This window comes from Microcaecilia unicolor, chromosome 1 (genome assembly GCF_901765095.1).
Source record: "Microcaecilia unicolor chromosome 1, aMicUni1.1, whole genome shotgun sequence".
Lineage (NCBI taxonomy): Eukaryota > Metazoa > Chordata > Amphibia > Gymnophiona > Siphonopidae > Microcaecilia > Microcaecilia unicolor.
Genome location: NC_044031.1, coordinates 364,627,783 through 364,641,688, shown reverse-complemented (window position 1 = coordinate 364,641,688; position 13,906 = coordinate 364,627,783). Strand labels below are relative to the sequence as shown.

Sequence of the window (13,906 nt, the reverse complement as noted above, 5' to 3'; positions counted from 1 at the left end):
ATGTAAAAAGACTGGAAGCAGTGCAAAGAAAAGCTACGAAAATGGTATGGGATTTGTGTTGCAAACCGTACGAGAGACTTGCTGACCTGAACATGTATACCTTGGAGGAAAGGAGAAACAGGGGTGATATGATACAGGCATTCAAATATTTGAAAGGTATTAATCCGCAAACGAACCTTTTCCGGAGACGGGAAGGCGTTAGAACTAGAGGACATGAATTGAGGTTGAAGGGGGGCAGACTCAGGACTGATGTCAGGAAGTATTTTTGCACGGAGAGGGTGGTGGATATGTGGAATGCCCTCCCATGGGAGGTGGTGGAGATGAAAACGGTAATGGAATTCAAACGTGTGTGGGATAAACAGGAATCCTGTTTAGAAGGAATGGTTCCGTGGAATCTTAGTGGAGATTGGGTGGCGACGCCAGTAATTGGAAGCAAAACGGGAGCTGGGCAGACTTCTAAGGTCTACACCTTGATCGTGACTGAATAGATAGGGATGGGCTGGAGTGTAAATTTTAAGGGGCTTCGAGTACAAGAACAGTACTGGGCAGTCTTCTACGGTCTGTGCCCTGAGAAAGGCATGGACAAATCAAACTCGGGTATACATATAAAGTATCACATACCACGTAAAATGAGTTATCTTGTTGGGCAGACTGGATGGACCGTACAGGTCTTTATCTGCCGTCATTTACTATGTTACTATGTCCCTTGGCGTGTCTGACTCCAGGGTTCCCACGTATCAGGGAACCTTCCTCTTCTGAGCCAACATCCAGATCTCATCTGGGCTGCTTACTATCTTTCAGTGCTCCAAGCATTTGACTGAAGGGAAGAAAACCCTTGGGGGGGGGGGGGGGGGGGGAGCCGCCAAGACAGAACTTTCCTTTAAACAGAAGGCTAAGTGCATCAATAGGATAAATTCAGAAGAGGAATTCTGTCACTCTATGAAGAGGTAGCGATGCACTACTGTCGCCCTTACAAGGTTGAAAAAGAGAAGGCCCAAGTGCAAAATTATTCCCGTCATGTAGTCAGACAAAATCTTACCACTTCCTGACAAAGCTGCTTTTTCCCATTTCAAGTCCTGCTTAAGTGAATACTACTGACATCAAGCCTGTCTGAAAGGAGTCCTCCTTGTCATTTATGAATTGGAACTCTTCCAAAGATTCCTCGACTTAGCCTTGCTACTCAGCTTTACAGTCACAGCAAAATCCATCCATGGTTGAGCTGGAGTGTCACACCACCGGCCCCTCCAGCCCTTTGTACCTTTTCCCAAGTCTGCTACGTGCTAGTGAAAATTACATTACTGACTTACCTTCAGCCGTTTTGGGGGAATCTGGCTTCCCTCCTTTCTTTGACCGCTCCTGTAATTTTGTTTTTAGAATTTTATTGCTTCAACTACTCTGTCTTTTTTTTTAAATATATTTTATTAAATTTTTCAACAGGAAAAACACATGTTTAATCAAAAACCCAATACAGTTTATAAGTTTATTTAAATTTGCTATACTGCCTTCACTAACTTGCAGATCAAGGCAGTTTACAACCTAAAGTCATTAGATAACAGGAAAAGAAATACAAAATTTGAAAAGAAGAGCGTTTCATTCACTCATTCAAGCCTACTCCATGGAAAACAGATCAATATAGACCACATTATGGTTTATATAATGATGAAAATATAGTAATAAAACCAGCAGATAAAAGCAGTACTAGTATTGTTATGGATAAGGAAGCATATATTTCAGATATCTAAAGACAACTAGATGATTCGTCATTTTACATAAAACTCAAGAGTGACCCAACACCAATCATACAAGACATTAGAGCATTAATTACAGTTGGCAAAGGCAGCCAATATTCAACTCAAAAAGAAATTGATGTTTTAAGGGTTAAGGAACCTGTCCTCCCTACTATTTATATTCTCCCTAAAATTTGTAGGTCATTACACTCACCTTCTGGCAGACCAATTCTCTGACACTGGATTGTTGATGGAACCACTTTCAATTTTTACTACTAAGTTCCTGAGACCCTTTGTTAAACAGATTCCTTCCTATGTTCGAGACTCTGCTGATATGATTAATATTCTTAATAGCATGACATGTACAAATTATATTATTTTGACCACATCTGATGTTGAATCATTATATACCAATATACCTCAAATAGAGGCCATAAACGGGTATACTATCACTCAGATTTTTATCTTACAATTCCCATTGAATTTGTTGTTGAACTTGCAACTACAGTGCTAAGAATTATTTTTCTTTTAATTGAAAATTCTATCAATAGATAAAGGGCACAGCCATGGGGGCAATTACGCCTCCCCCCCACAGCAAATCTATATATGTGTCACTTTGAGAAACAGTTTCTTTCACAACACGATTATGAAGCTACTTTGGAAAAGATGCACAGATGATATTTTTAAGCTTTGAAAAGGCACAGAGGAAGAGCTCAAAGAATTTCATAAATGGTTGAATTGTCTGGAAAAAAGTCTGAAATTTAAGATACATAACGATAAGCGGGAAGTGCTTTTCTTTGAGAAAGATTAGTATCAAAGGAGTTAAATTTGAAACTGATATCTATCACAAACCGACAGATGTTAATAAATACTTGAATTTTGATAGCTGTCACAGTACATCCCTCAAGACAACTCTTGCCTATAGTAAGTTTTTACAGGTAAAAAGGTTACGTTCAGATACTACAACCTTCAAAAATACCGTACAATACAATGAAAAAATTCAGAGAAAAGGGATATGCAGCCTCAAGTGTTGAAAAGTGTTTTCAAAAGTACATAATAGGAAAAGAACTGAGATAAGTTTGTTTATACATTACCTTTTACACATTGCTAAGATTTTAAAGCAACACTGGCATATAGTACAGAATCTTAAACCCTTTTCTGATAAGGGGCTGATGACTGCATACAAAAGAGACAGAAACCTAAGGGATTGTACCATCTGCTTTACCAGTACAAAAAAAGGACAGAAAGATTGCCAATGGGACATTTTTAGTGTGGGAATTGCTATGTGTTTGAGATACTATGAAACCATTAGTGGACTACACTTTGGAAGCTAGCCATGTCTTTGAGGAATATAGATTCTGTGTACATCTAGCATGTAGATCTTGGAGAGGTGGCTTATTGGACAACCTTTTAAGACGGAACATTGGTACCATCTTCCCTGGGGGACTTATGCCTATGTTTATTAAGGTGCGCTATAGGTAAATGGTTTACACGCATTAAACGCTAATGCCCCCATAGAAATGTATAGGCGCGATAGTGTTTAACGTCACTTAACTTTAAAGGCGTGTTAGAAACGCTAATGCAACGTAGTAAACATACCCCTTAATATGGACAACACTAACGCACCTTAGTAAACATACCCCTTAATATGGACACTGATTTGTCAGTAATTTGTAACTGTTTTTTTTTTTTAACTCTTTGAAGACTGTGCTTTTGTGTGTAAAATAGGTCAACTTTTTATGTAAAATTAGGACACCAGTATTAATATATATTTTTTTATTCGTTTCACTCTCCTACCTGGCAATATTTGTAAAGGTATATTTAGCCTTTTTTCTGAAATGACGTCTCCAGCATTATGATAAGACAAGTACTCCTGATTATGCATCTATTGGATCAAATGGGATTGTTTTACTATTTTATTTTTTACTAGTAAAAAAGGCCCGTTTCGGACAGAAATGAAATGGGCGCTAGCAAGGTTTTCCTTGGTGTGTATGTTTGACAGACTGTGTTTGACAGTCACTGTGTGAGAGAGAGAGAGTGAATGTGCGAGAGTGTGTGTGTGTGATAGGGAGAGAGTTGAGACTGTCTCCTGTGTCCCCTGGCCCCCCTCCAGGCACTCAGCGATTCTTCTCTCCGCTGCTCGTCCTCCAGGCACCCAGCAATTCTGCTCTGTTCCCTGCCCCCCCCATATCCACCCAGTGATGCTTCTGGCCCCCTCCAGCCCCTGGCCCCCTCCAGCAACCCAGCGATTCTCCTGTCTCCCCTGCTCCCCCACCAGCCACCCAGCGATTCTCCTGTCTCCCCTGCTCCCCCTCCAGGCACCCAGCGATTCTCCTGTCTCCCCTGCCCCCCTCTCCAGCCACCCAGCGAGTCTGGTCTGTCCCCTGGCCCCCTCCAGCCACTTTGCAATTATCTTGTCTCCCCCACCCCCCTCCCTGCAGCCACCCAGCAATTGTCCTCTGTCCCCTCCCCCCCCCCCCCCCCCCCCCCCCCCGGTAGCCATCCAGTGATTCACCTCTCTCCCCTACCCCCCTCCAGGTACCCACCGATTCTCTGTTGCTCGTTTGAAAGCCCTGCCCATCTGTAGCCTTCCCTTGCGATTACAAAATCCCACTAAATAAATATGTGTGACTGTCTGTGTGTCCCTCGCTCCGTCCCCTGCCATGCTTCCTATGTGTGTTTGTCAAATACACTTTTATGTTAAGCGCTCAACTACTTGCCTTTTTGTGTGTGGAAAGAATACTTTTATCAGCTATCCTCAGCGTAAATGAAACACAAACTCCTAAGCATGGATTGGAGCCGACACTGAGTCACTCAGAACAGCACAGCAGGGTGGAATATGCAATCCTGTGGTCTCGAGAGCAGCCCCCAAGCACCGCCCTCTAGGTCCTAGTGCCTGCCTCAGCTAACATACAGAACATAGCAGCTGCAGTCCTCCCTGCATTCACCTCTGGCCGACACACTGAGTCAGTCACAGCAGCAGCGCCGATGAGTGTCATTGCTCCGCAGTTCCCGTTTAACGGCTGTCCGCCAGAGGAAGGAAAACAACCCTCTCGCCACGTTTGTGGGAAAACAAAACAGCTAACGTCGGAGGGAAAGGGGACCGCCCTCTAGGTCCTAGTGCCTGCCTCAGCTAACATACAGAACATAGCACCTGCAGTCCTCCGTGCATTCACCTCTGCCCGTTACACTGAGTCACTCACAGCAGCAGCGCCCATGAGTATCATTGCTCCGAAGTTTCCGCAGCGGACGTCGGACGGAGGGAGGGGGGGAGCAGTGGCGATCTGTGCTGTAGGGTTCAGTAGTGGGTGCGGCGATGTGATTTGCTGAGTGTCACTGCCCCGCCCTAGACGTCATCACGTTGTGACGCGAGGGCGGGGCAGACACTCATGGGGGAAAATTCCGATCTATGCCACCTCAAAACGGAAGTTGCAGCTTCATTTAGAACGTTGGGGTTGCGAATTATGTGCGGAAGGGGTGTGGCTGAGGGCGGGTCTATGAGTGACAGTGAGTGGTGCTGACAGCCTAGCCTACCAACAGTGCAGGGCTTCAGTGTTTCCCTGCCACACAGTGAGCTTCAGAATGTTTGAGGTGAGAATTATTTATATAGATGTTTATGTTTGTGATAAGGAAGGGTTTTTAGTATGGTTTTGATATTCTTTTATTGAGCTTTTGGGCACCAAACAGATTTATTTTATGACTTCTCATATTGGATGTCATCAGAATAAAGAAATAACAGTTTATTTTTTTATTGATTTTTTTTTAGCATTTTTTGAGTGATTTTATAGCAATTTTGATTAAATTCAATCTTTTTAATTAGCCATTAACCTCAAGATTACATACAATGTGATGAAACTGGCGCAGATTCAACAATGTGTGTAACTTAATAAGCTTAACAAGCTAATGAGCGATGCCTATAACAGCACTTAAAAAGCAATAATGAGCACTAATTGGCACAGATTAGAATTTACATGCACAACTCGCTAAGCATATCCTGTAATATAACATAGTAGATGATGGCAGAAAAAGACCTGCACGGTCCATCCAGTCTGCCCAACAAGACAACTCATATGTGCTACTTTTTGTGTATACCCTACTTTGATTTGTACCTGTACTCTTCAGGGCACAGACCGTATAAGTCTGCCCAGCACTATCCCCGCCTCCCAATCTCGACTAAGCTCCTGAGGATCCATTCCTTCTGCACAGGATTCCTTTATGCTTATCCCACGCATGTTTGAATTCCGTTACCGTTTTCATTTCCACCACCTCCCGCGGGAGGGCATTCCAAGCATCCACTACTCTCTCCGTGAAAAAATACTTCCTGACATTTTTCTTGAGTCTGCCCCCCTTCAATCTCATTTCATGTCCTCTCGTTCTACTGCCTTCGCATCTCCGGAAAAGGTTCATTTGCGGATTAATACCTTTCAAATATTTGAACGTCTGTATCATATCACCCCTGTTTTTCCTTTCCTCCAGAGTATACATGTTTAGTTCAGCAAGTCTCTCCTCATACGTCTTGTAACGCAAATCCCATACCATTCTCGTAGCTTTTCTTTGCACCGCTTCAATTCTTTAGTAGTAAATTTAAGACAAACTGGACAAAGTATTTCTTCACTTGACATGTAATTATATTCAAATTCATTGCCAGAGAACGTGGTAAAAGCAGCTAGCTTAACGGGGTCCAAAAAAGGCCTGGTAATTTCCTAAAAGAAAAGTCCACAAGCCGTTACTAAGAAGAACGTGGGAAAATCCACTGCTTATTTCTAGGATAAGCAGCATAAAATCTGTTTTACCGTTCTGGGATCCTACCAGGTATTTGTGACCTGGATTGCCCACTGATGGAAACAGGATAGAAACAGGATACTGGGCTTGATGGACCCTTCAGTCTGTCCCAATATGGCAACGCTTATGCTTATGTTCTTATGTATATACACCCCGAAGCACATTATTTAGTTTTGCCATTGGTTAGAAGGGTCTCAATCCTTGAGTCTTCATCATTTGAGATTTTAATGGGAAGAATAATTAACTTGCCAATATTTAATTTATAGTATATCCTGATATAGAACTTAAATCTCACACAGTTTAAGAAAAGCAGCTGGAGAGGATTTTGTCCACCATGTTATTTCCACTCACCTGGAAAGTGAGATGTGTGGGGCGAAAGTTACTCTAGGAATAGACATTTAATTCCCTCCCATTTTCAGCACATATACTTGGAGGCAGCAGCAAGCATTCAGTCTAAGGAACCAGCACACAGGCAGAGCTACAGGTATGTCTGAGTTTCCATGCATGCAGGTACACCTGTGTGGGGGTGGGGGGAGTTCACAGGGATGCTGCAGAACATGATCAATGAAATGCACTGACAGAGCAGTGTGTGGTGTCCCAGTAGTGGTATCAGGCACTGCTGCGTGCCAGGATTTATGAGACTCATGGAGGTCCTCAGTACTGGAATCACAGGGGATTCAGGATGAGATGCACTGACTGAACAGTGTGTGTGTGTGCGCACCCTGGGGAAAAGGGGATGGGATTTCTGTACTCTGGGGTGGCGTAACCGTGAGGCTAGCTAAGCTAGGCCATGTATGGTGGCAGCTTCAGGCAGGGGGAGTGGAGGGTGTCAAAAGCCAGCAAGCCATGCTAACCCAAAGAACCATCAGTGTGTGCTTTTACCCTCAGGGAGTCTGAGCAGTTGTCAAATAGTCCATTCATCCAAGTAAAGAGCTATTTACTCGCCAAAATGCCTTTCCGAAATTACTCTCATTAAGTACATAAATATGAAACAAAATGTAAGTGTCATATCCAATTACGTGTTCTTAAAGGATTTTTCTGTGGAGGGGTGATTGGTAAAGTTAAATATCAGAATCTCAGGGAAGATGTGAGAGGCCTGAAAGTTAATTAGGGGGTGGGGGCTAATAGCCTTGCACTAGCCTTGTCTGTACTAGGATAAGAGAGTGCTGCAAATCGGGACTGAGGTGAACTGACAGAGTATGTGAGTGGAGTTTCCTGTACTGGTTCAGAAGCAGGGCCAGCCCAACCTAGTAAGCATGGCAGAGAGCGTTGACCTCTGGGGGCAACCAAATTTACCCCAAGCTATGCTCACCAGGCTGCGCCAGGCTACTCCCTCTGACCCACCCATGCAGTCAGATATCTCACCCTCCTCCTTGTCACCTCCCATCTGCGTCCAGCATCTCTCTCTCTCTCTCTCTCTGCTTGCCTGGCACCTCCCTCTTTCTCTCTTCTCCCTTCCCTTACTCTTCTCTCCTGCTGGCAAATCAAAGCTTCCTCTGTGTTGTGGCAGCAATATAAGCAGGCCGCAGAGGCCCTCCCTCATCCGCGTCCTGCCCTTGAGGAAAGTTGCTTCACAGAGGGCAGGACGCAGCTGAGAGAAGCAGCCCGCCCACACCGCTGCCGTTGCCATGACTCAGAGGAAGCTTCGACCTCTGGCAGAAGGGAGATAGAAAGGTGTTCGGGGGGGGGGGGGGGGGGGGGGGGAGGGGTAGCTGCTGGGGAGGAGAGAGGAGTATGTGCTGGCATTGGGAAGCAAGGAGATAGGGGTAGGTACTGGCATCGAGGGGGGTGGCAAAGAGACAGAGGTACTGGTGTTGAGAGAGGCAAGGAAGGAAGAGAAAGAGATCCATTGAAGGGGGTGAGGAAGAGAGGGGGGGGGTCCACTGGACCCTTAGAGACTGCTGAAAGAGGTCACAGCAGCCATTATGAGAGTAGAACTGACATAAGTACATAAGTAATGCCACACCGGGAAAAGACCAAGGGTTCATCGAGCCCAGCATCCCGTCCACGACAGCGGCCAATCCAGGCCAAGGGCACCTGGCAAGCTTCCCAAATGTACAAACATTCTATATCTGTTATTCCTGGAATTGTGGATTTTTCCCAAGTCCATTTAGTAGCGGCCTATGGACTTGTCCCTTAGGAAAACGTCCAACCCCTCTCTAAACTCTGCCAAGCCAACCGCCTTCACCACGCTCTCCGGCAACGAATTCCAGAGTTTAATTATGCGTTGGATGAAGAAAACTTTTCTCTGATTTGTTTTAAGTTTACTGCACTGTAGTTTCATCGCATGCCCCCTAGTCCTAAATGAAGTGCGACGAACTTCTAATGTGAGCAGGTAAAAAGGGGCGTGGTTATGGGTGAAGAAATGGACATTTCACGGGAGATCCAAAATTTATGTGCACAATTATAGAATATGGACCCGTGCATGTAATCCACACGCTAGATTTACCTCATGCTTTCATTGGTATAAACAGATGCATGTAGTTTTAGGCGCTGAGTTATCAACTAAGCTTATTCTACAATCAGCACCAATTCTAGAATAAAATTAGTCGGCACTAATTTCAGCACCAATTTTTTAGGCACCATATATACAATCTCCTCCTAAGTGGCATTTTTAGCATGATTTTAGTGTTTAAAGCACATTTTGAAATCTATTATTTTTTTATGGCATGAGTAATTGAACTTTCACCCAAAGTAGGAAGTATATATAAGCATTACTGAAAGCAGAAACAGAAATGCTGCCACTATCAATGCTGTGTGAGGCTGCCATCTTCAGATTTGGTAAGAATCCTTTATATTTTATGACTATGTGAATTTAGGGGTATGTTTAAGGTACGCTAGCGTTTCTAACGCACCTTTAGATTCAAGGCGCACTAAATGCTATTGCACCTGTACATTTCTATGGGTGCGTTAGCATTTAACACGTGTAAACCATTTACGCGTGTTAAAAATGCTAATGCGCCTATAGCACACCTTAGTAAACATAGGCACTAGTCTGTGTGATAAATTGCTATACATTCTTTTTAGTTGGGCCAAGATGGTGAGGTGATTTTTTTTTTTAATATAGCATTTGGGTAGGTGTCCTTTTTTTTTTACCCTGTAAATCCTAATTTTAATTTCTTTTTTTTTTTTTACTCTGTTTTATTATTCAGATGGGTCTGTATTTATTTTAATACCATTAATAATGAGCTTTGATGTACATGTTTTGGTATTTTTTATCTGGTTTTGAATTTGTATTTATGTATGTATTTATTTATACATACATTGTTATTCAATTTTACTTAGGGAAGAACCAAAAATCCCCAGGTAGAGGACAAAGCAACTAAACAGTGAGGAGATGCAATCACTTTATAGAACTAGCAATCTTTATTCCAACCAGCCAATTGTTGACCCAATCTACTGGTTGAATCAAGATTGCTGGTTTTGGTTCCATAAAGTGATTCCATCTCTTCACTCCGTTTGGTTGCTTTATTCAATTTTACTAACATGTTTTTGGTTTTATTCATCGATAGTATTATCTAGCCTGACGCAGACCTTGCGTGGGTGGAACACTGCCAGTGTCGGACTTGTTTGATTTTATTTTAGATTTCACAGAGAATAAAAAACAGATTTTGAAATAAATATTCCCGATTCCGATTTTGATCTGCTCCTTTCTTCAGCCTCTAGTGGGGCTGTAGGAGTATTTACCTGAGATCTCACCTTTGCTGGTCTTGGTCTATACAGTCATTGTTATAACAATATGGATTTTACAGCCTGTGGCCTGTACGCATCAGTAACCATCAGAAACCAGCTTGGTTACAAAAATGAAAATTACTGTTGAGCATACCATGATGACTTCATCCAAGGACATATTATTTGTTGCAAACTAGCCCAGTTATCTCCTGGGAAGATTGGAGGAGAGAGGCCCACATAGCTCCAGGAGTATGGAACCAGACAGGGAAGTTTGCTTGCCATCGATAACAATTTCATGGCTACAACAAAGGCTCTCTTCATGATCATGAAGCTGGCTGGACATTATTACACAGTCTGTGATTGGTCCACAGGTACCATCTGACCCATGGATGCCAAAAAGTTGGACTGAAGGAGGAGAGAGAGAGAGAGAGGACCAGAAGACTTGCAGGAGGATAGAAGGCTCAGAACGAGCAAGAGACTGATTTCCTAAACACCAGTGAACTGCATACCCTGTAACAAACTCACAAGGTTAGCTCAGCTACAATATACGGCCTTACCTAATGACTATGTCATCTGCATCCAGAATACAGATCTCGGACTCATTCCTGGACTGAGAGACTCGCTGAGGCTTCAGCTTGAGTCTCAGAGGAGGAATCTGCTTCTTTACCATTGGAAGTGTGCCACAGACGGCAAGGTGAGATAACAGGATATACTACCTATGGTCATGGGGATAATTAGTCCTTGGCTTTTGTCTGAGACAGATGGGTTTTATGTCATGACTTATGGTCTGTGAATTTAGCTGCTAACTGTGTATTTTGCATAAGACGTGTGGTGTAAGTTCTCATAATAATCATTAGGATATCAGTATTGTGATTGGTTGTGTAATCACTCATTTAGTTAGTTCATTAGGATAATCATATGTCATTATCTTTATTTTGGTGATAATCTATTTTGTATTGTGCTTGGCATTTTGCTTCAGATTATATATATATATATATATATATATATATATATATATATATATATATATATTTCTTTACCTAATAAATAATATATATTCCATCTGTGGCATTGTTCCTTTTTCCATAACAGCTAGCTAGCCATTGGGTCAAAGAGGTATGCTTCCCCTAGACACAAGCCCAGAATAATTGCTATTTAGTAATGTTCTGTCAGCCAAGTACCTCAGGATATATATATTAGGAGTTGTCCTCATGGATATATACCCCTACAGGGGCAAAAGCATTATCAGGGCAGATTCCCCCCCCCCCCCCTTTTCATTTAGTCCTTCAGTCAGATTTTCAGTCATTCAAATAGCAGGTCTTAATCTAGCTATGCATATTTTGTTCACCTAGATTTAGCCAGAAAGTAACCTCAAAACTATCCAATTACTGCTAATAAAATCCATCTAAAAATTATAGATACAATTACCTAGTTACCTTACTTGTTCAGTGGCTTTTTTAGTTATAAGCTATAAGACAAATCAGGCAACACAAACAGTAAAAATAAAATATCATACTAATACTTTACACACCAAGTTAAAATGATTTTAATTTTCTAGTTCAAAATTAAAAATAGAAGATAAGCTCAGACAAAAGCATGGGTTACATTTTCTCCCAAAAAAAGAAATTCTCAAACTAGCCCTGCCGTTGCTTGTGTCTGGGATTTGTTTTGCAGTACACAAACAACCTACCACGCCTTCTTACAAAGAAGCAGTCCTTGCAACGCCTTTTAATAGCGCTCCTGGTTTTCATTCCAGTAGTCTGCTGTAGGATTGGAAGCTCACTGCTAGCAAGAAATGGCCGATATTTTACACTGTCTTTCAGGAAATTATATATCCAGATATTGTTCTTTGTGGGGATGGTAGCTTGTAGATGCCAATGAAAAGAAGCAGACATTGAGGAATACCTTGTAGAACATCGGCTCATATATGTAAGTGGCTTTGTTACAGCGGTCATCATGTTTTTCAGAAGAATGCATGCCATGCTGACTCTGAAAAAAACACACACAAAAAAAATGACTTTTATTGACTGGACCTTCGAGCTTTCTATTCTACTTATTCAAATTTTATGTAAAAAACTCATTTACTTTCAAAAGAACTAAGGGCCCCCCTTTTAGTAAACCACGCTAGTGATTTCTGGTGTGGCAAATATGTCGCAGCCCATGCAATTCGAATGGGTTTTGTAGTAGTTGCTGCACGGGAATCGCTAGCACAATTTACTAAGAGGGGCGTTAAATTTATAAATTGGATAAAGAAAAAAAATCCACAATGTTTTTTTGTATTTTCCATTCTCCAAGTTGTATGTGGGTAAACGACACTGTAGAATGTTTTAAAAGTAAGCTGCTGATTTAGCACATAGGCCTTTTGCTTGATCCTTATGTCAATTGACATCCAGTGGAGTAGCCACCTAATGATTAGTGCACTGCAGCTGCTTGTGACCCTGAGCAAGATACTTAACCCTCCATTGCCACAGATTCAACTTAGAAAGTACCTGTGTAATAAATGTAAACCACTTTGGTTGTACCACCGAAAATCAGTATATCAAATACATGCCCCCCTCCCAAAAAAGGAATAAAAACCATCAACACACCCTGACGATGGTTCTCAACCTAGTCCTGGGGACACACTTCACCAATCAGGTTTTCAGGATATCTATAGTGAATATTTAAATCTTTTTAATAAAGTATAAAAAGGATCAATGTTCAGTACAGCCATTTACAAATCACAAATAAAAAATACCCCCCCTTCCAACCTCACCAATAGCTGGGGGGTACAAAATACAATCTGCTCTTCATGCCCTAGCGGGGGAATAATATGCTCTATGAAGCACTGTTATGATTTTTTAAATCTATCACTAGTAAGTCATCAACAATTTCAGGATTCAAACTAGTTCTCCTGTCTTCTACAGTCCTTCCTGCAATAAAAAAAAAATGTCCTCTCAGATGTGCTGGTAGCAGAAATGAACAGGATGCCCTATGCAAGTTTTGCCAGTTTTGGCCAGCACTTTTCTTGTTTTTTTTTTTCCAAACACTGTCATCTGCATAACTCTAACAATAGCCTTCAAAAGGCACTGTTCCATAAAAGTCGCTCATAAAACTTCTAACACCCATTTTATTCTTTTGGAGAGGGGCTCTTCCACATTCTGGGAATGTGGATTGTGGAGGAGGCAATGGTGCGGGGGGGGGGGGGGGGCACATGATAAAAGTGATCGTAACATGATCAGATTTGATATAATCTCTGGAAAGTACACACAGGAAATCCAATGTGTTAGCATTTAACTTTCAAAAAGGAGACTTTGATAAAAGAGAATGGTCAAAAACAAAACAAAAAGAAACTTAAGAGGAGCAGCTGCAAAGGTCAAAAATTAGTATCAGGCCTGGATACTATTCAAAAATACCATCCTGGAAGCCCAGACCAGATATAATTCATGATTTAAAAAAGGAAGAAGGGAGGCCAAACAACAGCCAGCATAGTTAAAAAGTGAGGTGAACTAGAAAATGGAAGAAGGATCAGACTGAAAATAATAGGAAGCTGCGTAAGAAATGGCAAGTCAAATGCAAAACACAGATAAGAAAGGAAAAGAGAGACTTTGAAAAAAACATTGTGTTGGAGGCAAAAACACTTTGTAAAAAGTTTTCTAATTAGAAGACGGTAAAAGAATCAGTTGGACCGCTAGATGACCGAGTGGTAAAAGGGGTATTCAGGGAAGACAAACCCATAGCGGAGA

The 13,906-nt window shown here is 42.0% G+C and overlaps 1 long non-coding RNA gene across 1 annotated transcript in view; it reads right to left on the bottom strand.

Annotated features, from left to right (window-relative positions):
- The window catches only part of LOC115474378, a 31,066-nt gene extending 18,896 nt beyond the window's left edge, over window positions 1–12,170 (bottom strand). Inside the window, exon 1 of the long non-coding RNA XR_003942845.1 lies at window positions 12,087–12,170. This is a non-coding gene — a long non-coding RNA (uncharacterized LOC115474378). The remainder of the gene's footprint in view (window positions 1–12,086) is intronic.
- Between the last annotated feature and the right edge of the window lie 1,736 nt (window positions 12,171–13,906).